Genomic DNA, 23527 nt, shown 5'->3' on the forward strand with positions numbered 1-23527 from the left:
GGTAGTCAAAGGAAGAAGATAATTTTACGGTACTGTCCCTCTACACATATAGCTAGCCAAGCTCCTTGTGGCAATATCAATATACCTTCAGTAGTAGAGTGGCACTGTCACAACTCACTCCCAAAGACATTTTTTCACTTGGCCCACCATGATTTCTTTTGGTTTATTACTTACTATGCCCACATGGTCACTGTGGACATTGTCTAATTTGCATGCTACTCCATTCTGATAATAAAAATGATATTTTAAACTATTTTTTGAGATATAAATTAAACTATTGCTGAGAAGTGACAAAGTAATAAAAACAATGACAGAAAAGACTTTAAGTAGAGTGTATCATTCAATTTATACGTAATCAGAAAGCCAGTGTATTCTTTCTTATTCTTCTTCTTATTATAATCAGCTTAGGCATTAGAGATACCCTGAATAACATTTTTTCAAACTAGAAAGTAGGAGGAAGTAAAAATAAAAACACATTCATAAACATAAGATATAACATGTTTTAATCCAATTTTATGTTAAGTAGAATTAAATAAAATCTACTATTTAATTCTGCTTACTGCTCACTTAAAATTTTTGTCCATTAAACTGTATGATAAGGAATGACATGCAATCTCCTAGTAACCTTTTTCTTCTGTGTCTGAAAAATTCACTCATTCTCCAATACAATTGATTCCTTTTTTGAGTTATCTCTCACAAAAGTCTCACTCCAGTACTTCATTATGGTATTAAAGTGCTCCTGGATACCGGAAGACTATTTCAGCAGATGGTACGCTCTTTCAGGTTCTACAAAGTTGGAGTGGCTTGAAGCATTTCAATCCTGTCTATTTCCATTATTATGATGGCAGAGTAGATAAGCAAGGTATTAAGAATAACAGTTTTCAAATAACCGCTACTCTTATTAATTAAACTTCTGGTTAATATATGATCTTTGTCCAAGCTAATGGCCAAAAAGTTGATAGCCAATAGAAGAAATCAAACCACAATGGACAGTTTCAGGATAAATGAACTGAAGATTTCAGAGAACTGAAGAATTAGCAGCTAAGGAAAGAAATATTCTTAGGTTTTTGGGGAAGCAAATTAAGGAGGTTGTATAGGTAATTTCATTGTATCAACAAGAGCAACAATGAATACGACTTGGTTTGGAATTCAGGCCTCTTGACTTGAAGTGCATATGACAATAATTGTTTCCATTTATATAATGTGTTAAAGTCTGCAAAGCTCCTTATAAAGTATATTCCAGAACTCTTGGAGATTTAACTAATTAAAAGCTATTAAAACTTAAAACTGCACTAAGATTTTAGGGACATTTTATATACGAGCTCATGTGAGCCTCACAACTGTCCTATGAAGTAGTGACTACAGTAACTCTAACCCCATTTTATAGAAAATGAAACTAAAGTTTGGAGAGTTTAAATGATTTTCCTGTGTTCACACAGCTAGCAGGAATCAGAGGAAGGACTGAAATCCAAGCCTTTCTGACTCAAAGTCGGAGAGTGGATCCATTATTATTCCATTCTGACTGATTGGCCTACAGAAAAAGACACGCATGAAGACAGTCAAATCCACTATCAATAAAATGAGAATCTACACTAAGCAAAGTAGATGAAAGAATGCATTTTGTCCAGATGAGAGAGAGAATCGAATGAATTAGTCTATTAGTGCATTTATTTGGGGCAAGCATTGTGGATATAGAATGAGATAAGGCCAGAATTGATCAGGAGGAAGAGATTCCATTTGGAAATTGTTTGGTGTTTGTAATACTCCTGAATTGTTCAATGCCACCCTGTATCCTACCCTTCTTCCAAAAAAACCCAAAAACACCAAACAACCCAAAACCTTTATATTTAAAAATAACAATTTTCACCTGAAAACACTTGATGATTTCAAATCATGAAACAGAACTATCCTGAGGGAATCAAGAATGTAGTTAACTTACCCAAAACAAGGTTACAGCATATTATTAATGATGCTTTTTGCTCAAAAAGTGTCATAAAATACTCCATCAAGGACATGTATACAGGCAAAAAAAAAGGGGGGGAAAGTGGACCAGTAATGAATGAGAGTTAAGGATACCAGAAGGGCAGGATTAGCATTGCATTGGGATTAATGAAAATGTATAAAACTAAAGAGTTTTATAAATTTTATAAATTTATGAGATTTATAATATATATATGATTTATGTAAGATATATTATATAATAATTTATATAATATATTTATATATTATTTATATATTTATCACATAAAATGAGATTTATAAAACTCAAATACTCTGTATCTTTCCTTAATGGATGACACAGAGAGGGGATAAACAAACACATACTCTAGAATTACACAGGATGAAAAGTGTAGATAGGTTGTAATTTGCAACAATGGAGGAAAAATTTAAATCCATAAAGTTACAGATACATCAAAGTATCAAAGCAGTATCTCTCACTTTCATTATGTCTTTTTTTTTTCCCTTATTCTCAACATGGTAGTTGAGATCTTTATCACTTAACACCTGCAAAGTCTTATGTGTCTTCCAAGTGATCTTCCTAGCTCTATTGTAGAATACACTAGATCAATCTTACTGAAACATACCTTTATCAAGTCACTCCCCTTCTTAAACATCTTCTGTGGATCCCCGTTGCACATAAAGAAAAGTCAAGCCATGATTCAGGATGTAATTGCATTGGCTTCCAGCATGAATGCTTAATGACCAATATTGATTAAATGGAAGACAGATAAAGGCACTCACAATCTAGACATAATTTACCCTTTTCAACCTCACTCATTAATTACTATCCCATGAATTCTTTGTACATATAGACTGATATATGCACTCTACTTAAACTAGCTCAACTACTGTGTCCTCTAAAGCACTGCCCTTAACATTTCTTGCCTATGAAATACTGCTTTCTTTTTTTTTCCATCTGAATTCTGTCCATATTTCAAGGTTCGTAGATATGCTATCTGCTTCACCACTATTCCAACCCAGAGTTTCCTCTTCTAAAGCACTTACTGTTTTTTGCTACTTATTTCTCTCTTTTTTTTCTGGAATATTTTCTCATCATCTTGTTAAGCTATGGAAAAACAGAGACCAAGATAAGCATATTCCAGTGCCACATGGATTTCTAACCCTTTGTATAGAGTGTGCCCCAGGAAAAGGGTTACGTTGTTTATTTTCTTTGTTTCATTTAATTTATTTTATTCCTCCCTGGAAAGCCAAAAATACGATCCTTTTTTTTTTTTTGGAATACGTGTGGCTACAAGAGATAGGAAGAGGGAGTGGAAAGAGTATTCTGCCTGTAAGTGGCTATACCAGGGATATGTGCATATATATTGTAGCCACAGTGTCCCAACATAGACATTGTGCAATTGGTAGAACACTATTTTGTGGCTACATTTTTGGTAGGAGTTGTCCTCCATCCTGGGTATATCTGTCTAGATGTCTTTAACTTACCTTATGGGTAATCTTGTTCATGTAGATATAACTATTTTATGTGTCTTGCTGGTAGTCACGGCGGTACACGTAGAACAAGATGAGGTTTTTCTTGTCCCACTTAGGGTATATCATGTTGTCACATTTCTGATAAAAGCATATACCCATGGAACCTGGTTTGTAACTCCAGCAGGCTCCATGACGACACTCTGGAGACTTGGCTGATCAGTCTTTAAATTCATTTCCATGCCAATAAGCAATATTTAGGTAGCTAGGTGGCACAGCAGATAGAGCACTGGACTTGGAATCAGGCAGGTCACTCAATTTGTTTTAGCCTCCATTTCCTGTCTATAAAAATGAATAATATAAATAGCATCTACCTTATTTGTTTGTTGTTAAAGTCAACTGAGATAACTTATGTAAAACATTTTTAAACCTTAAAGTATTTTATAACCATTAGTGATTATAAATATTAGCAAACTGAAACTTTAGACATTGTGGTAGTCATAAGCAGGGAAGAAGAGGGGAACAAGCATTTGTCCAATGCCAACTACATTCCAAGTGCTGTGCTAATAATTTTATGACTATTATCCCATTTGATTATTACAATAAACCTGGGAGGCAGGTGGTATTATTATTAACATTTTACAGTTAAAGACACTGAGTCTGTAGTTAAATGACTTGCCTGAGCTCACACAATTAGTAATTGTCTCAGGCCAAATTTGAACACAGGTCTTCCTACTTTCGGGCCTAGCACCACCTAGCTGACTAATACAAGCAGAGGAGCTTCCCCTCAATAAAGCCATACTTTCACGGTCAGAAGCTTAGAGTTGCAAGGTAATTCAGATTATCTTATTTCACCAATATTTTAACACCCTCAAACAGGTGTTCATTCACCCATTCCTTGAAAAATTTAGTGAGTGATAGCCCACTCCCTAGTCCTTAATTTGAACTCAACAATCAATAGATGAATTAATAATCAAATATTTTGAAAATGTTCTCTGTCTATGAAATACTGTTTCAAGTTGTGGGAATTATAAAGAGGCAAATGAGACAGTATCAAAGCCTTGTATTTATTAGGAGAGAGTATTTGAGAGGAAGTTTTGAGTTTGGCCTATTGAAGAAGAAGAAGGATCCACATTATTGACATGCAAAAGTAGCTTGTTAGGCCTTTATTGGTAGGACACAGTTAACTCATTAGTGGGGAAGAGAAGATATATGTTTTCTTTTACCCTAAGATTAAGTCAACTGCTCTACTCACTGTTCTATAAATGTACCCTATTCTTTTCTGCATTGGTGTACTTTTCTTTTTTCATACTGTTTCCTCAACCCTGAAGGCCTGATATACCCATGTCAATGTCTTGGATTTTTAATCATCTTTCAAGACCCAAGATAAATGCCACATCTTAACTTCTTCCTTGAGAACTTCAGTTATCCTTCCAGCTAGAATGAATTTGCTTTTCTTCTAAATTCCCATAGCCTTTTATTTATTTTTCTTATCACGCATGCCATTATAGATTCTATTCTCTCTCTCTCTCTCTCTCTCTCTCTCTCTCTCTCTCTCTCTGTCCCTCTGTATCTACCTACTGACAACCATTGCCGTTAGCTCCAGCTCCAACCTATGATGTTGCATTAATGCATGGGGATGGTCCCCTGGCATGACACTGAAGCTCCACTTAGCCACTAACAGCTTACATTTTTATGTATATTTACTTCAAAAGATGTAATCACAAATAATACAAACCAACTCTTCCAACATATGGGAGACATAATCCACCTCCTCTTTTGCATCACCACAAACTCACTTATCTTGGTTCCCATAGAGCACAGCGCCAGTTTCAAAAGTGCCCTCAAGCTGGAATACCAGGAAAATTGGCTTGTCTGGGTTTTCATACTGAGCTGGCTGGCGGCACCATTCAGCCTGAAATCTTGGCTACAAGATTGCATTGGTTCAAACTACTAGTTGAGGAATATAAACAAAAAAGAATAGAAACACATACTCCTACACTCATTTCTAACAGCTAGAGTGAAAGAGAGGGAGCAAAGGAGGGAAAGAACTGTCCTTTTCATCAGTTTGGTCAATGTTGTCTTTGCTGTGGGTGAACTTGGATCTTCTCCACATTTGATGCAATGGAAAAAGAGACACTGAAAAGAAAGCAGTAGAAAGAAATGACAGAAAAAGTGATTAGCTTGAACTTGTCACATGTAAAGATGCAGATAGCTAATCAAAGGAGGCCATACCCCCTTCACACCCATATGATAGGGGATGCAGAGGCCTTTGTGGTAGACAATCAGTACAAGCTATAAAGGTCCCTCATGGGCAACTCCATATTACCCAAACTGGACATTCTCAAACATAAGATTATTTGTTATGCTATTCTATTCTACCACATGATATATGCTGTTATATCATATATCAAATCAGTTTATAGTATATAAATTGTTGTTATGTATTTTATTAATGTATATTTGACTAAACCTATGATTTCATTGGTGTTGAGAAGTCTTGATAAGAAAAATTCCTCTATTAATGCCAATCAGCAAATACTTTGCAACATATAGTCTTAGAGAGTTATGGGTGGGGAGGAGGGTGAGGGGGAAACATTGAAAGGTTATATGAGTTGCCCAGGGGATACACAACCCAAATATGCCAGAGGTGGGACCTGAACCTTTGAACCTTTGTCTTTCTGCCTCAAGGCCCATACTCTGTCTTTTACATGGCATTATCTTCTATATTGTCTTGCTTATTATATTTTGTATTTTCCATCTAGAGTGTAAATATGCATAGCTTAACATATTATCTTGTCCACCATATGGTTTCAATAAATGTTTCTTTGATTGAATTTACATAATATGCTGACTTCTTTTCTAATATTTCAGATAGTACTACTTCATGATGCAAAATTTGAAAGAGGATCATTGTAGCCACTAGAAGGTAAACATAGCACAGGAAAATGGTTATCCTGGAAGGAATTTACAAGCTCTTTGGCCACAGTTTACTGAGGTAATAAGATTTTTTTTTAATACTCTGTTTAATTTTTTTGATAGTGATAATAATGCCAGTCCACCATTCTTACATGTTCTTTCTCTCCAACTAAATTTGTCTAATTTCTATGCTTAATATAGACACACTACTCATTATACATGTAGAGTCAGATTTTATATTGCCCCAAGACTTACCCATTACCCATTATCCATTGTATTTGATATGTCAGCTTTCCAAGATTCAGTAATTTACTCCAACAGCCAAAGCAAAACTTGGCATTAACATTTTTGGTCAATTTTCTAACTCCAGAAACAGTTTTAGAAAGTTCAATTTATATTGGAGTACGTGTGTGACATGTACATCAAATAAGCTATTGGATGAATAATGCACTTAAATTCTCATAAATTACATTTTTCTATAATACCTATTTTGGAGGCTATTCATATTTTATACAAATGAGAAATTCTTGGACTTCTCAAAATGTATGTAGTTTTCACTTTATAATGGACATTGTGAAAAACTATGTTTGATTTTAGAATTAAAGTAATACATGCACACACATACATAATTTTAAAATTCTGTTTATTTAATGAGCTAACAAAAAATTGTACAATGGGAGAATGTTTCAAGTTAAAGTTCTTTTCTCTATAGAATTATATACTCATCAATATTCTGTCAAACCACTTAGTATTAAAAACAGTGCACATATTTGCGTTCTTCTCTTGATTCTGAACTGCTGATTAACTCTCATACACAAATTGCTACTAATGGTCTTCCATTTAATGAATATTGGCAATTAGGTATTCATGCTGAGATTCACTGCAGTTATGCTATGAATCACATTTTGACTTTCCTTTATACTTGTAACAACTAAGACCCAAGTGATTTTTAAAAACACAACATAAACAGTATATAATAACTAATGGTATATAAGTGGTAATTCTATGTAATTTGCTTGAAAAAGGCACATTGTATCATTCCATGCGACTGTCAATCAGTTGCTCATTTCAGTTATATTAGCTGATTTATGGTAGAATATTTAATTATGACAACAATTGCATAAAATGCTTACAGCATTTGTAGTGGAACATGTGATCAATAATTGGAATTTTAAACAAAAAATTATTTTTCTTCTGATCTTTTTAATTTGTCATACATACACACACACACACACACACACACATACACACACATATATATATATATATATATATATATATATATATATATATATATGCCTCAATGAGTATAATTCCTAGCAATATATTGATTGATTTCATGTTGAGTCTTCCCAGTCATATAAAAAAACAGATAAAAATGAAAACAAAAGACAAAAAACAAAAACAAACAAAAAAAATACTGGGGAAGAGAATGTGGATCCCTCAGGAAACAGAGATGTTCAGGTGTTCCCCCTGACCAGCTCAGCTCTACTCTCTTAATGACAGTTGGAAAGAGGTAGTAGTAGAATTCATAAACTGGGCAGTTTCAGCATAAGAGAGAGGACTCAAGAGATAGTGGCAGTGCCAAGAGAAAACTACATAGCCTCATTAATGGGAAAATTTCTCATTGAAGCCTGTTGGAGAGAAAAGGAGTGAGCATATTGATGAAGTCTAGAGATTTAGGGGTACTGGGACCCTGAAATCACGACATGTGGGTCCTGTCTAAAAGAATTCAACCCCAGCTTTTTTTCAGCCAAAGACAAAGTTTATTAAAGATCTGCCATATTAGCCAGACTCTTAAGGAATCTGAGCATCTGTGAGCTATTGGCTAGGTTGTAAAAATCTGAGCAGTGGCTAGATTATAAGAATCCAAGCATCTCAATGGAGACAGATTGACCTTATATACAGAAAGACTATGAGAGGGATCTAGGAGTGGCCAAGTAGTCTATGAGGAACTCCAGGGACTTGGACCAAGAGTGGAGTTTAGATAGGATTAAAGGTGGGAAGTGGCCTGGGGCCATAGGGGGTAAAATAATTGAGGGCTAGGCTAAATTAAGGGTAACAGAATTGAGAGATGTAGCCACAATGAAAGGCCAGTTGATGGGATTATAGCCTCAGGCAAATCCCAGAAATTTGGTCATGTGGGAAAGTCCAGGGTTTTTCCTTTTTGAGGTCTAGATCTCATCCTCATCAATATAACCATAGGGGCCTAAGTGAATTAAGTGATTATATAGAAGAAACAATCCAGCCTTTTCCTATAATTTCATTGAGTTAACCAGACTTTAAAAAAGTGTGATTCAAGGGGGTTATGTCTCTAGCAACTTTAAGTGTAAGATTTCTTAAGGGAATGCCCCCAAATCATAGCATTCTGTAAGTTTGAAACTGGTAGAGATTTTCAAGAAAGTTTTGATGCTCACTTGAGGATTATAGGTTGACTCTAGAATATCCTGTAATACAGAGCATTATTTTTCCATTTAGGTAGTAGGGCCCTTTAAGCCATGGAAAGCAAAAGTTGGTGCTTAATCTTGCCCCAGACCTCCTTCCTCCTAAATCTAAACAATAGTGAAATGTACTCTTGCATAACTCAGCATAGCCCGTACCTCCAATGCAAATGGATAAGAAAGCTTGCAATATAATTGCTTTAGATAATTATGTTTATACCAGAGACCAGGACACCTGGTCTGGTTTATGTGATTTCTGATCCGTAATAATGGGGTGCTTGGGTGCTTGTGCTTGTACTTGTGCCCCAATTTCTCCCTAGTCTCAGAAACACTGTCTCTAACAACCATTCCCCAGCCCAAGGACACTGTGCCTAGCAGTTATTCATGCATGGGCCTCAGCATGACCCTTATCTCTCTCCCTGGTACAGCTACACAGAGCTGGGCTGCTCAGGCCCCAGCCCTCAGATCATGTCTCTGGAAGCCTCCCAATTCCTCAGTAAGTTCCTGTGTTGTGAGAAAGCTTTCCCTTGTTGCAGAACATTCTCTCATCAAGACAGAGGGAGAGGGGTGTCCTTGACCAGCCCAAGAACTCTTCCTCTTGCCAGACTTCAAAGATCCATCCCCCTCCCTGTCCTGTATACTCCCTGTACTTTTCCATCCATAGCCCCAAAGACACCTGCATCTTTGGATTACCTCATCAGTGTTCCTCGCATTTCTTTCCCATACTCTTCTCTATATAAACCCTAGATTGACCCCTGATGGCTGCTGCTTGATTTGGATGTAAATACCCCTGGCAGTCGCGTGCTTCCACATCTTAACGCCTGGATCTCACTCGCTGATTTCTTGGTACAACAATCCAAGAGCATATCTCTTGTGTGGAAAACTCAACTACAGGATAGCTGAATTTACAATTCTGTAGAATCTTTAAGTCTTTTGCCATGTGACTTCCTCCTTAGTGATATACCCTTTATCTTGTTTGTTGAGTTGTTTTTTTTCAAACCCAAATATGAATTCCATATTTATCCCTTTAAAAATAATCTTGTTATTTTCAGCCTGCGTATACCCTTATTTGTCCTGTTGAATCTATTTTTGATTATAATTTTATCATTTAAAATATTATCTAAGGGTAAGAAATGGATCTATGATTTCATTAGTATATGATAAAATCCCAGATTAGTAAATTCCCTCTACCTAATGGAGGTCAGAATCTTCTCTTCAATTTGTAGTTTTTGTTATTTAGAATATTGAAAAATTAAATGACTCACCAAAAGTAAAACAGCTAGAATATGTCTCAGAGGCAGTATTCAAACCTAGGTCTTTTGGGCTCCATGGTCAGCTTTCTATCTATTTTGCCACATTGCTTCTTTCAAATATGATCTATTCCCTTAAAACAAAAGACTCTTTCTTTAGCATCAATCATACTGGCATTAACCTTGGTGAGTCATATGAATTAAACCATGCTAATAATGTCCTCCCCCCACCACTGACAATTTTTTTTAAAATCTGAATATTGGAAGAAAAGGTTCTCTCCCTCACTGCTGCCAGAGAAAAGTTACAGTATTTGTAAATACTTCTTAAATTTAGAATCAGCAATCTTGAACTTCATTTTGCCTTGAGCATACCATACCTTTCATTACAATATTATTTTTTTCTTTCTTTATCCTTTTGTCTATTACCTCATAATCTCAACATCTAAAGCAAAGTAATTGCTTCAGTATAATCGTGTTGCATTTTTTTCCTGTTAAATGTCCCTGAACTTGTGTGTGAAAATAATTTTTATATTATATATATGAAATAAGGATAAATAAGGGATTTAATACTCCAAACAGTATGCCAGTTTGAAGTATTGATTGTTTTTATAGGTTGACTACTAAACCCTATTCATCATTTATTGCCACTGTGTGTGCCTGTGAGTGCATCTTTGTATATAATGATTTGACTGGTGCTTCCACCAAGACAGAACAAATATGTCATTAAAAAAAAATACCAATGAACACATGTACCAGTTGTCTAATCTTTTGTTCTAATACTAGTGTTAAAAGTAACTCAGTATATGTTTGCTGAAAGGCAATGTAGCATTATGAAAAGAATGAATATTCTTTAGCTGAAAGACCTGAGTTTGAGTCTTGGCCCCACTATTACTTACAGATCATAATAATTTCTCAGAGACTAAGTTTATTAGCACAAAAAATGAGGAAAATAATGCTTGCACTAACTATATCATGGTCTTGTTGGGAGAGAAACACTTTGTTAACTTCAAAGCAAGATAAAATGCAAGCTATTTTGCCTTATATTGCTCCTGTTTTCTCTGACCAAGTAGGTCCAGATGTTAACTGTTTTATGAGATCAGGATATTCAGAAAAGAGAGGTGCTTTTGCTATAACTAATACCAAAGGAACTAAACAGTAGCAATGGATTATTCCAGATTGTGAAAGGAATTAACAGCAGGACAAATCCCCAGTACATATTAGGGAGATGTGTTCAGAAACCCATTTTCATACAAGAAATTCTTGATATATGCAGTAGAACTGATCAGAAGTAAAATTATCACTCTAGTGCAGTTTACCCTCAGACTTCCCTTTCTTTTCCTGCTTTCTTCCCTTTCTTGCATTATCTTACCTACTGGGGGAATCAGGAAGAGGATCTTGAGAAGGAATATCTGTTTTTGTTTTGCTCTTGTCATTGGATACATCCACATCTGACAAAATCATTCAGACTAATGTTTTATTGAATAAAAACTCTACCTTTCCCAAAAAGCCTACCATTAGAACAAAAAGAACAACCTTAAGTACAGGCCCAGCACTTTCAGCACCTGAAGATAAGGACCAGTTTCGGCCACAGGGGCTCACACCCATTTTTCAGAAGTCAGAGACATCCATCATTTATCCACCAGTAAAAGGACAACTTCAGACAGGATTTAGAAGCTGTAAAGCTCAGTTAAAGTTAATCCAGGTGGGGAGGTAGGTTACTGTGAAAGAGAAGAACCTAAGAGAAATGGGACCTGTAGGATGTTGTGTCAAAGAACCTTGGTAATGCCTGGCAAAGCTAGTGGCAGCCTTGGGGTTCTCTAACAGAAAATATCTTCTAGGAAAAGGCAAACTCAAAAGCAATAGCAACAGCATCAAGCCTCATGGCTTAAGTCCAATTAGGTCCAAAGTCTACTGAGGACAAATGGCAGCAAACCAGGGTGTGCTGGTAAATGCTTAACAACTGGCTGTCTGGGGGAAAAAAAAATATACCTATGGCATTTTTAAATTTAAATCTGCATCGTTAATGTTTTTTCTGTCATTTCCTTTAGCCTAGACAAGCAACAGCTCCAGGAATTAAGCCCTGATTTGTAGTGTTTGCCAATTTCTGAACTACAAATTTTCGTAGTGAGAATTTAACAAGCAACTCTCCCTAGATAGTTCACCTTTATGACCAATCCTTCCCACAATCACTATACCAGCCTTTCTCTCTCTCTCTCTCTCTCTCTCTCTCTCTCTCTCTCTCTCTCTCTCTCTCTCCCTTTCCCCTCTGTCACAAAAGAAAAAGAAAGATGTAAGAGTATGATCTAAATTTTAATGTATATATACATATACATATATGTGATATTATTATGGATACCAAACCCTCTTTTTCTTATCAATTTCACTTTTAAGCAGCAAGTGATAGAGTGGAAGTGAGAGGGAACAGGTACATTGATTTAGAGCTAAAAAGAAACTTAGAGGTCTAGGTCATCAAGTTCAATCCCTTCATTTTAAAGATGAGGGAGCTGAAGTTTAGAGAGGTTAGGAGACATGTCCAGGGTTATATATCTTCTCAGTTCTCTGGGTCAGAACTCTATCAGTTGTAGAATGGTGCCTCTCTTTTGCCAGTTTTCAAAATCCCATATCTATTCAACTTAATTTTTCAGTGGTTTCCTTTGGTCACATTCTATTGCACCTAATCCATTCTCCTTGGATTTTCTATTTAAATAGATGATGCCCATAATTTGTATAGGTGGGAGAACAGGCATATATTTATAGTTATTGATGCTTGTGTGGATGCATTATTTGTATATTTCTAAAATCTGAGGTTACACACACACACACACACACACACACACAACACACACACACACTTTTGATATTTTCCCTTCCTTCAGATACGTTGTGTAATGGTATTTCAGTGTCTTTCCAATTATATTGTCCCCAACAGAGATGTCCTCTATAGGCACTAAGCCCAATCTGGCTGCTTTTCTTTCCTATGTTCTCTTTAAAGTCACTTCGATCTCTTTTACAGGCAAATATGGGATTATGTTATTAAGGTCAATTCAGCTAAGGTGGTTCTAATTTCCTTGATAGATAAAATTGTTACATATATTTTTAATAATTCCTTCCCTTTTCTTCTGTTTGTTGTTATCCTTCTATTTTTATCTTTTCATGCTCTGGGTTGTTTGTTTAGTTGCATATCTTGCCAAGCTTTCTTTACACTGTTTTTACCCTGTTAAACCATGTCTCTCTGCCTTAAAATACTATGATACTGCTTATAATTGTCCATCATCCTTCTTTGTAAGATTTAAAACAAGTTTACATTTCAACATGCTGCTGCCTTTGACAGTCATCTCTATCTGGCAAGTAGGTCAGATATTTGCTGACTAATGTATTTTCCAGTCCCTTTATTCTCTCTTTTTTTAAAGTTTTTTTTTTTGGTAATTAAGTTACATTGCTTTAACTTCCACATAAAGTTACTATAGTTGACAATGATGTCACTTTTAATTTTCAAGTTATCATTTAAAAAGTTTTTGTTTGAATAGTATTGGGGTAACATTCCAATCGTATGTCAATTATTTCTCCCCATCATCACCTCTTTCCCCCACCTTGACATTAAAGTCACCAAATACCAAAATATGGGATGATTTAATTTAGAGGCTCTTATTAACATCAGCATAGAATTTTCCTGCCTTTTCATCTGCATCAGCTAATGTTGATGTCTAAACTGGAATTATTTTCATGGTGGTCTTCTTGCACAAAAACATATTTATTAATGTTGTTATTTATGATGAATAAATATCCCATGAAATATTGTTTCTTGTTATGTTTGGGCATATAATAAAATTTATTCTACCAACTTCTTTCTTCTATTCTCCTAGCAATATATGTGAGTTATCCTTCCATTGAGCTATAACTACCTTCTTTCTTATAGCTTTATTTATAAGAAGAATATCAAGACTGATTTGGTTCAGCTCCTCCTGCAATATATTCACTTATTGGTCATTAGACAAAAATCTCATTTTGAAAGTTCCATAGTCAAAATAAAGAACAGTGATTGTTCTTATAAAACATGATTTATGAGATCCTTTGTACAATTTCCTGTCACTGTGCCACCATTACTGTAGAAGCAGAAGGTAGCTACACAGAACTGGGAACCAATTTTTTTCTTTCTTCCTGAGTTGCCACAACCAAAAAAATAAATGAACAAAAAGAAAAAAAATTATCACCAGTTGTCCAGCTTATTGCTGATGTACTTCTCTGTAGTCAGCTAAATTTGTCCTCTGAATATAGACTTCATCCTTCTACAGACGTTTTGAGATGGGTCTGGCTCAATTCAATTGACTGGTGGACCTGATATTAGAAACAATTGTGGTAATTATAAGTCGTTAAATAGTTAAAAGAAGTATATCTTCTCTATGTGGCCATCCCACAAATCAAGTGAAGTTTTAAGCTTTAATCACTTTGAAGCTATTAAAGCTTAAAACTACAGTAAGACTTTAGCAACATACCACATATATTAATAATTCTAGGAACACTTTCTAGCTTTATCTTGTATCTCTTATCACATCCCTACTTAGTATACACTTGAAGATTGAGTTGATAAAGTCCAAATGTATGCAGTAATTTCATTATCATTATTGATTTTATTTATTTATTTATGTATTATATTTCTGGATTGTGATCTGTGATGTCCCTTGTGAGGAACATCACTTCATCAAGACAGATTGCTAACTCATGTTTTCTGGAAGGTTAATGGCTTGTCAGGGTCATTCAGCCCATGTGTATTAAAAGAAGATTTTTAATTCATCTCTCTGTATACTTTGACATGTTGCACTCATCACTTTTAAAATAATTGCAAATATATCAAAAAATTGCTTAATTTTTTTCATATGTTTGATCTCTTTCCAGTTGAATCTCTATAAGCTCTTGAGACACAATGTCATAACTAATTTCATACACCAAATTCTGTCACACCTGTTTTCTCCCCAGCCACTTTTCATTGACTTATAAGATTGATAATATTTGTTTCAGGTCCATCACAGATGGGCACAGAAGACTGAATAGACCATGGCCCTCAGGGGAAAGGCCAAGGATAACACTGCCATTGGAGCATGCCAACACATCCAGACGATGCCTAATGCAAGCCTATCATCATTCAACTTACTAAAATGTTTTTTTTTAATTACTCTGTGGTAGGCATTATATTAGGTACTGAGTATACAAAGGTAAATAGAGTTTATATGTTACTTCACAAGCATATAACACATACCCAAGTACATCTAGCACTCTGTAAATTATGATGAAAATAACAGAGATATATATTCAAATGACTCTGGGAAAATTTGAGGAAAGAACACTGTAATTTGGAAGATTAGTAAAAGCTTTATGGAGTAACTTTCACATTAACTGTTTATTGAAGTACCAAAGAAATTGTGACTGGCCAAAATAAGGAGGGAACACATTTTGTGCACCGGGAACCATCTGCACTGATAAATCTCCATATAATTCTTCTCATACAAGACATCACGATGTATTGAAAGAAGAGCTAGCAAGCTCTTAAGATTAGATGAAATGTAGAGTAGTTGAATAGGAGTTATGCAGAATAAATGAGGAACTGTAGCTTAAACCACATTATGAAGGGTTTTAATTCTAGGAATACTTGTGACAATTTATTAGATACTAGAATATGGCTACAGGAAAATATGCTGTGGTGAGTTCTTATTTTTATTATTTAGCCTATACAGAAGCTCTGAATGTTTTCTGAGCAGTGGAATGATATGGTTATGCATGTGTAATTGAAACATTATTATGGCAGCCCTATAAAGAATGCTTCAGAGCAGTGTGTGATTTCAATCAGGAAGACCAATTAGAACGTGAACAAAGGACAAGAGGACAAGAAAAGGTGTAGATAGATTCTGAACAGGTACCATGTAATCTTCAAAGCTTGATTGAAGTCATATAAAATAAAGAAAGGTAGTGTTGTATAATGACTAGAGGCCTGTCCTTTACTACTCTCCCACTCCAGGAAATCTGGGCACAAGTTTTGACTCTGACACATACTATCTGTGATCCTAGATAAGTTACTTAACCTTTCAAGTGCTCCAGGAAACTTCTAAGACATAAAATTACATTGTTTATCTGAACTAGTAGAGTTTCCATATTTATGGAAACATAAGTACTACAGAAAATGAATGAATTTTTAGTGGACTCAGTCCATATAATTTTCATAATTTTCTCTAGCAATAGTCAGAAGTTTAGTAGTAGATACAGAGTCAATGTGGAGGTTGACACATTATTTGAGATTAGAAAGACAAGAACTGCTTAAGTTCTGGGGGCACAAGAGATAAAAGCGTAGATGATGATTTCCTAAAATGTCTCATGAAGACTGTGAAAGGAAGGAATTATAGACTAGAATGGCCTAAAGAGGTGATAAAAGAAACATTAGAGATTATTTGTATAGTTGAAGAACAAGTTTAAGAGAAGTGAGACAATAAAAAGGATATAAGGACAGGAAACTCTCAAGAGAGAGGAATTCAGAAGTTCTAGTTTATATGTGATAGTAAGGGCTGAGGTAAGGCACAGCTAAACATTATGGGGATTGACAGGATAGGAGGTTGTTGAGATCAGAATGTTTGAAGGATCATCAGCATGAATATGGCATTAGCAAAGAGGTGGAAAGGAGTTGAAGAATATTGAGACTCAAGTACTTAACTCATTGGAGAGTATAATCTTCAATGAGGAAAAAGATTCTAAGTAATATTGACTGGAGGATATGGAAGAGGCAATGAATAGCAAAGTGTAAATTGCTTCTTCCTCTTGACTGCGTGTTGGAAAGCTTGAGAACCGCAGAAATTGGCATTAAAAAGGGTGCCCAAAGGATGTGGAATTGTGTGTGTGTGTGTGTGTGTGTGTTTGTGCATAGGTGAGCAGTAGAATATGGGAAGATTTTGAAAGCATGAGATGTAAGGAAAAGAGGATATTTTTCAACAAAGAAATAAGAGTTTCAGAGGAAATAGTGGAAAGACAGACTGAGAGGAAAAAGGAAGATAAGAATTAGAAGGGTGTAGACCTGAGCTGCTTACAATGAAAGACTTGGAATGGGCACAAGATGAAGAGATTTTTACCTGGGTTGTTTATGGTTCTGCAGTAGTGGAACTGAAGAAGCAGTAGATAGGAATTTGTTGCTGAGACCCCTCAACTGACTGAAGCTTAAGAGGGAAAGGACAAAGTTTGTGATGTTTTCTAGCCTTTAATTTCTGAGCAATATTACTAGCAAAAATATGCTACTTTTCATCCAAATAATTATTCTTCTTGACATTTGTGAAGACTGTGTCTCAGAGTGGCAAGTATAAACAGGTAGAGATACACGTTACATAAGGTCCATGAAGCAGCCCATGGATCTCAAATACTTGAAAGACTTTTTTTTTGTTCACTTTTGACCTCATCAGTTTGTTTAAATTATTTTGAGGAAGCTGCAGAGTTGCCTGAGGCACTTAAGATATTACATGTCAAAGGAAGACACTGAAGCTAAGTCTTCTGGACTCCAAGGATACTACACAACATAGTCCCACTATTGAACTATCAATATATATTGATCTATTTGCTAGAACTGGTTTTTAACCTGGGGTCTGTGAACTTATTAAAAAAAATTATAGCTATTTCAATAAAATTGGTTTTCTTTGTAGTCTTATGTAGTTCATTTCATACATCTAAATTATTTCTGTGAAGGGGTCTGTATATTTTAACAAATTACAAATGGAGTTCCCCCCAAAAATTAAGAACTCCTGATCTAAATGGAGGATTAGGAGGAAGGTGGAAAATCTATTTCACCATTAAATTTATTTCATTTTCTGAGCACCATTTTAATTCACTGCATGTTCTTCCTTTTCTTCTTCTCCTCTTAGAATGCTGAAGTCCCTTCAAAGCTCATTTCAAGTTTTATCTTCTACATGAGGTCTTTCCTCATTCATAGCATCACTCCCTATCCCCCAGTACACACAGAGGTGTTAATGACCTCCTCTCGTACTAAAATTATTTTGTATTTACTTTCTTATATTTTATATCTGTTTCTATGTTACATTCCAACAAGGAGAATATAAGTTCCAGTAAGGCAAGCTCTGTTGCATTTTGGGCTTTGTATTTCTTCTAGCCCCATTTCTGGTTTGTAGTAGGCAGTTAATAAATGTTGAATTGATTTGTAAGAGGTTATGAACTTCTACAACCTTCAGCTGAAAAAAAATGCTTATGTCAGGGCTCATAGAAATCACAAAAGTGTTTCTCCTAATGCAGTGCTCTCATTGTGAAGGTAGAGAATTTGACTATCATTATAAGGCAAATTCAACTTTATGTCAGTTTATTTGACCTAACTGCAGTTTCTAAAGTAAGTGAAACCCTGAGCTTTGACCCCTATCCTATGTAAATAAAATCTGTCTCTTTGTTTTGTTCTTGATTTAATGTTGGCACATGGACTCATCTGAGATCATCAAAAGTAGGTTTTATAGTACTTATTATTACAAGGCTTGTCAGATTTGGAGAGGAGATCCAATTTTATAGTGAAAGTCCTGATGGAACAATAGCACTGAGATTGCTACTGAAAAAGGCCACAATGGCTGTACCTCAGGCTTTCTGAAGCTGATAGCCTTTCATCTCTAGGATTTGCTTTTCTTCAGCAATTTTTCTTGGGAAAAAATCACTGTCAGTCAACCATGAGCTCATTTAAAACAAAAACAGTTCAACATCTTTTACAATTGACACAGAACCTTCTAAGCTGCAGAGAAAGGTAGAGAATCCTGATAGTCACTCAAGAAATGTCCCAGTCCTCATGTTTGTCTTTGACAATGAATTTATGCTCTGAATTGGTATATACTTACAGTTGCTTCAGCAAAGCACAGAAATTTACTTAAATTCTGTTTGAGAGCTAGTGTCTTCAGTGCAGTAGCATATTTTTTTTTTCAAAATGATTTTGGGTCCCTACTAATTTATAGCACATCTAGTATTTCCCCTATACAAAAACCAGTGGTTTGCATCTGGATCCTTACTTTGCTTACTAGTCATTGAAAGCCTAAAAGGAACTGGATTTTACAGAGGTATATTTGCAATCCACAGGAAGAGGCTTCTTTTTTTAAATTTATTGTTTGCTAAAAACAATAATGACTGTCAGAAATAAATTTTGATAGCAATTTTAATTATTTTAATTATTAAATGTTTGCCAAAGAAAAATTGCTGTTTTTAAGAATAAATAGTTATACAGTATTATAACTGAAATGAACCTGAGGATCATCTGGTTTGATCCTGTGGCTTTAAGAAGAAAATACAGATATATAGAAATTATTCTACAGCTTCCTTCAATACTCACAATTGCAACTTAGAATTATTATGATCAGGAAAATGTTCCTTTACATCCAACCAAAACCTCTCATGCTTTTTAATCAATTAGAATTCCTCCAGTAAGATGATGATATTCCTGAAATATTTATAGACAAAGAGACAAAAGATTCAGAGGATGTCCTTCCCTTTTAAAGATCTACTGGGCCATAGCCTTTTCCTGCTTAATGGCCAATAAGGGGATCCTTCACCACCTCAAGCAAAAGTGCTTCAATGATAGGTTGCAGATATCTATTGATTCTCCAGAAATTTCCAGAGGATCTCTGGAACATAAATCCTGAGATGACTCAGGTAGGCCAGTGTCTCAGATAATCAAAGGGAGTGCAACATCAAGTATACTGCATTTAAGCTCATTTCTTTTTGCTGTCTGCTCTGAAGACTTGATTGGCATTCTACATAACCTTTACCCTATATATATTCCTGCCTTTCCCTTTTCCCATCCTCCTCTATAAAATATCTTCATATAATTGTTGCAATTTGATATTATTTTCTCTTAGGATACAGAAACTCAATTTGTCAGTTTGTTTGTTTTTTTTTTGTCTAGAGCTGAAAGGGTTAGACATTATATAACTCTCTCTAATTTATTTTAATGTGATCCAATCCCCTACATCTCACAAATGAGAAAACTGAAACTGAAGGAGGTGAAGTCATAGATCAAGATTCCCTCAGGTCCTGATTTCAAGGTCTGAACTTCTTTGAATGCACTAAATTTCCTTTGATCTTTCTTACAAAATGCTATTTAATTATGTTACTACGCTCTTAAGCATTTACAGCATCTATATCCATTCTCAAATGTATAGAAAAAAATAAAATGCCCTAATGATAAATTTAGAGATATTGTGTGTGGCCAGAGTTATGTTTTTATCATTCTGCTGGATATCTTTTTTGCTATGCCTTATATGGGCAGCTAGGTGGCAGAGTGGATAAAGTGCCAGGGCTGAAGTCAGGAAAATTGATAATGAGTTCAAATTTGGTTTCAAGACACTTAATACCTATGTCACCCTGGGCAAGTCACTTAACACTGGTTGGCTCAGTTCCTTATCTGTAAAATGAGCTGGAGAAAAAAATGGCAAACCACTCCAGTATCATTGCTGAAAAAATCTCAAATACGGGGTAACAAAGAGTCAGACGTGACTGAACAGCATTCAATGCCTTAAATGCTTCTAGAAACATATATTTAATCTGTTCATTTTGAGGAACGCTAGTATATTTATTATATTCATAGAAATTTTTTTAAATTTTCTTTGTAATTTTAGTCATCTTTGCAAATTTTAGCAATTCATTTGAATTCTATATAGATGCTTTATAATGTGAATTCCATGAGGGAAGGATTCATTGTTTATTTAATCTTTACATCTCTCTTAGTTTATTAAGAAAATTCTACTTGAATATCTGCTACAGAGGTAACTATGGTCCTAAACGATTATTTTGTAGAGAATAACTTCTGGTAAGTTCTATGGAACTGGAAAGAGCAAGTATGGGCTCATCAACTGCTGAGTTCTATTCCAGCTGAGTTTTTATTTATTGAATAGGAGTATTTGGCCACCAGATCGGTTTCTTAATCCTTCTATTACTTCTTCTCTTCCTCCTCTCCCTTCTTCTTGTTCTTCTATCATTATTATTGCAATATGTCCACATCCAAGGATCTCTTGTCTACTTGAAGGAGTAGAGTCAGAGTATATTCTCATATTACTTCACTGGGACAATGTGTGTTCTTTGCAATTTCCCAACCACTTTTCATGGCTTCCCCTTCCCACATCCTTAAACAGAGAACCTTACCTCATATTTTACTTTAAAATTGAGGTGATTCATTGTTAGCTCCCTCTTCTCCTTTCCTCCTCATCTCACATTATTGAGATGCTTTCTGCCAATATTTCCTTTTCAATTCTAATCTCATACAAAGAGGTTCCTCTTCTCTTTAAGAATGAAAGCCCATTGGCATCTACAAGAGATCCTTTTCTCTAAGAAGTTACTCCCTCCATAATCTCTACCCTTTCATTTATCTTTGATCTCTACCTGTGTACTGCTTACTTCCCTATTTCCTTCAAACATGTCTATCTCTCTCCCTATTTCTCAGTCCATATTCTACTTCACCTCTCAACAGCCTTTGACAGTGTTGTTTGACTCTTCTCTCCTTTTTTTATGCCCTCTTTTCTCTATGTTGCCATGACTTGGTTCTCTTGGTTTTCTTACTAACCATGTGATTGCTACTTCTCCTACTCCTTTGCAGGATATCCCTTCAAGTCATGCTCACTAAATATGGACACCCCACAGGACTCTCCCTCTTGAGTCATTTTCTCTTCTGTATTATTTCACTTTGTGATTTCATTAGCTTCCATGGATTTAATTTTCATCTCTGTCCTTATGATTCTCAAATCTACTTATCTAAGTCTAACCTGACCTAACTTACAGACTCACATTTTCACCTGCCCATTAGATGTCTTATTCTGAATAACCAGTAGATATCTTAAGCTCAACATTCTCCAAACTTAACTCATTATCTTTTCTCCAAAGCCCTACCATCTCCTGAACTCTGTATTACTGCTTATTTGTTTGTTTATCTATTTTTTTAAAAATTTCAACTCTCACTTTTATAAGATTTTGAGTTCCATTTTTTTCTCCCTCCCTCTTTCACTCCTCCCCAAGTTGGCATGCAAAATGATATAGGCTATGCATGTACAATCATATTAAACATAATTTCCTCATTAGTCCTGTTCTAAAAGAAGAATCAGAACAAAAGGGTAAAACCATGAAAAAGAAATAAAAGAAAGAAAATAGTATGCCTTAATCTGCATTCAGACTCCATAGTTCTTTCTCTGCTTGTGGATAGCATTTTCTATCATGAGTCTTTTGGAATTGTCTTAGATCATTGTATTGCTGAAAAGAGCTAAGTCTATCAAAGTTGATCATTGCAAAATGTTGCTGCTACTATGTACAATGTTCTCCTGGTTCTGCTCACTTCACTCAGCATCAGTTCATGTAAGCCTTTCCAGGTTTTTTTCTGAAATCTGTCTACTCATCATTTCTTATGGCAAAATAGTAATACATTACATTCATATACCACAACACGTTCAGATGTTCCCCAACTGATGGATATCCCCTCAATTTCCAGTTCTTTGCTACCACAAAAAGAGCTGCTATAAATATTTTTTTTATATCCAGGTCCTTCCCCCCCCCTTTTTTTTATGATCTCTTTAGGATACAGCCTTAGTAGTAGTATTGCTGGATCAAAGGGTATGCAGTTATATAGCCCTTTGGGCACAGTTCCAAATTGCTCTGCAGAGTGGTTTTATCAGTTCATAACTCCACCAACAATGCATTAGTGTTCCAATTTTCCCAAATCTTCTCCAAAATTTATCATTTTCCTTTTTTGTCATATAAACCAATCTGATAGGTGTGAGCTGGTATATTAAAGTTGTTCTTATTTGCATTTTTCTAAATAGTGATTTATAATATTTTTTTCATATCACTGTAATTATCTTTAATTTCTTCATCTGAAATTTTCCATTGACTACTGTGTCTTTTGTACCTATCAAATTCCACTGATCTGCTACTCCATTTCTTAGCCAGTACTGAATAGTTTTGATGATTGCTACTTTATAATATGTTTTCAGATCTCGTATGGCTAGACTACCTTCCTTTGCATTTTTTTCCATTAATTCCCTAGATATTCTTGATCCTTTCTTCTTCCAGATGAATTTTATTATTTCTTCCAGCTCTATAAAATAATTTTTGGTAGTTTGATTGGTACGACATTGAATAAGTAAATTAATTTAGGTAGAATTGTCATTTTTGTTATATTAGATGCCTACCCATAAGCAAGTGATATTTTTCCAACTATTGACATCTGACTCAATTTGTATGACAAGTGTTTTGCAATTGTGCTTATATAATTCCTGGGTTTGCCTTGGCAGTTAGATGCCCAAATATTTTATATTGTCTACAGTTACTTTAAAAGAAATTTTTCTATTTCTTGCAGGTAGGCTTTGTTAGTAGTATATGGTAATGCTAATGGTTTATGTAGGTTTATTTTATATCTTGCAACTTTGCTAAAGTTGTTAATTATTTCAAATAGTTTTTTAGTTGATTCTCTAGGTTCTCCAAGTATACCATCGT

The sequence above is a fragment of the Phascolarctos cinereus genome, unplaced genomic scaffold, assembly GCF_003287225.1.
Source record: "Phascolarctos cinereus isolate Bilbo 61053 unplaced genomic scaffold, phaCin_HiC Scaffold_4;HRSCAF=312, whole genome shotgun sequence".
NCBI lineage: Eukaryota > Metazoa > Chordata > Mammalia > Diprotodontia > Phascolarctidae > Phascolarctos > Phascolarctos cinereus.